Source organism: Schistocerca piceifrons, unplaced genomic scaffold (assembly GCF_021461385.2).
Source record: "Schistocerca piceifrons isolate TAMUIC-IGC-003096 unplaced genomic scaffold, iqSchPice1.1 HiC_scaffold_936, whole genome shotgun sequence".
In the NCBI taxonomy this organism is placed as follows: domain Eukaryota; kingdom Metazoa; phylum Arthropoda; class Insecta; order Orthoptera; family Acrididae; genus Schistocerca; species Schistocerca piceifrons.
This window is the reverse complement of record NW_025729208.1, coordinates 6,658,785-6,661,284: the sequence shown is the minus strand read 5'-3', so window position 1 is coordinate 6,661,284 and position 2,500 is coordinate 6,658,785. Positions and strand designations below refer to the sequence as shown.

The window sequence follows — 2,500 nt, the reverse complement described above, 5'->3', positions numbered from 1 at the left end:
GTTTAGCGCGGGCGTGGTCTGCTCTCGCCGTTGGTCGGCCTCGTGCTGGTCGGCGGTGCAGGATGCGCGCGCCTGCGCGGCGTTCGCGCCCCGGTGCTTCAACCTGCGTGCAGGATCCGAGCTCGGTCCCGTGCCTTGGCCTCCCACGGATCTTCCTTGCTGCGAGGCCGCGTCCGCCTTAGCGTGCTCCTCCGGGGGCGCGCGGGTGCGCGGATTCTCTTCGGCCGCCATTCAACGATCAACTCAGAACTGGCACGGACTGGGGGAATCCGACTGTCTAATTAAAACAAAGCATTGCGATGGCCCTAGCGGGTGTTGACGCAATGTGATTTCTGCCCAGTGCTCTGAATGTCAACGTGAAGAAATTCAAGCAAGCGCGGGTAAACGGCGGGAGTAACTATGACTCTCTTAAGGTAGCCAAATGCCTCGTCATCTAATTAGTGACGCGCATGAATGGATTAACGAGATTCCCGCTGTCCCTATCTGTCCATTAACAACTTTCAGTGGACCAAATGGAGAGAGTAACATAGACCTCACTATTTGTACAACAATTGTGGCTAGAACAACAACTAAATGGAAGGTTCATGGGGGATGGACAACCAGCGATCACAGGGCCATAACATATGAAGTTGCCCCACAACAGAGAAACAGAACAGCTATAGTGCAAGAAAAATACAACACACAATTTGCGAAATGGGCAATTTTTGATCAGTGCTTTGCAAAGGAAGTAGAATACCTGGAGAATATCCAAGCAATGGATGTTAATGAGAAGGTTCGATGCCTGGAAGGGGCAGTACGAGCTAGCTGCAAAAAATCGATGAGAAGGAAAACCTGGCTACAGCACCCTATACCATGGTGGAACGAGACACTTAGACTACAGCGACAAAACACAATGACAGCACGACGAACCCTGCAAAATGCCCGCCGAAATGGAACTGCAGAAGAAATCGAAGCAGCAAAACAAGAGTACAAAAAAAAACGAAGTGAATACACGAAACAGATCACCATTGCTAAAGAGGATGCATGGAAGAAGTGGGTATCTGACTGTGACAACAACAATCCCTGGGCAGCAACCCAAAAAATACTCCGACCAAAAACAGGTACAGAAAACGTCCTCAGCAACATAAAACTTCCAAACCAGACCCAAACAATGACGTGGGAGGACACAATCCAGCATCTACTGCGCTCACTTCTGCCCGATGACAAACCAGAAGAGGATACAGCTCATCAGGAAGAAGTTAAAGTGGAAAACATAAGGTGCAGCAGTATAGAAAATGCACCAGAGTTTTCGAGAGAGGAAGTGGACGCTGCCATCAAAGCATGTAAACCGAAGAAAGCTACAGGCCCTGATAGTATTGATGACCTAATAATTAAAAGAATATGGCGCACACATCCAGCTCTCCTAATGGATATATTCAACTCTTGCCTTCGTGAACATGCTGTACCCGAGCCATGGAAAAAAGGACTAGTGTGCATATTGCTCAAGTCCCATGGAAAGCCTAGAGATGAACCAAAATCATATCGGCCCATATGTCTACTGTCGATACTAGCGAAAGTACTTGAGAGATTAATGGTATGGCGCCTGGAGGAACAATACGAAACCTCAGGTCTTAAAGCCCCAAACCAGTTTGGGTTCAGGAAAGGTGCATCCACAGAGATGGCTATTAGGCAGGTGCTACACAATACTGTATGTGAGGAGAAGTATGTCATGGCCATCTTTGTGGATATCGCTGGGGCGTTTGACAATTTATGGTGGCCAAGTGTCATGAGGCGACTACGGGAAATAGGCTGCCCAATAAACATATATAGACTAATAGAAAACTATTTCACAAATAGGAAGGCCATAGTGCAAACAAGTGCTGGCACAACCGAAAAATTAGTCACAAAAGGGTGTCCACAAGGTTCCATCTGTGGTCCCTTTCTTTGGAATCTAGTTTTTGATGAAATAGTAGCGGAAAAAGAAGGGAACCAATGGACCAAAGTAGCTTATGCAGATGACCTCGCCATCATCACTCGAGGCAACAGCCGCAAGCAACTTGAAGACCAGGCGACACTAGCCTTGAGAGAGATTGGAGACTGGGCCAAGACAAATAAACTGCAAATCTCCAAACCAAAGACCGTAGCAATGACATTAAAAGGACACTTTGATAGGGAGAGGCCACCACAAGTAAAATTCGAAGGGCAGAACATCAAGTTTGTGAAAGAATTCACATACCTGGGCGTTACGCTGGACGAGAAGCTGACATTCACTCCACATGTGAAGAGAATCCAACAGAAGCTGGGTGCAATTTCAGGTGCATTAATACGGGTCACCAGATCAGAGTGGGGTCTAAAACGACGATCATTGAAACTAATCTACAGTGGTCTCTGTCTGTCAATTTGTAAATACGGTGCTGCAGCTTGGGGGGAAAGAGCGAAGACTAAGTACATCCAAAGGATACTCTACTCAATCCAGAGACCTTTCCTATTGCAGATGACAAAAGCCTGCAGAACAACATCA

General features: G+C 47.2%; 1 pseudogene; it reads left to right on the top strand.

The window, feature by feature from the left end:
• LOC124771713 overlaps window positions 1–2,500 on the top strand; it is a 7,573-nt pseudogene that overhangs the window by 2,471 nt on the left and 2,602 nt on the right.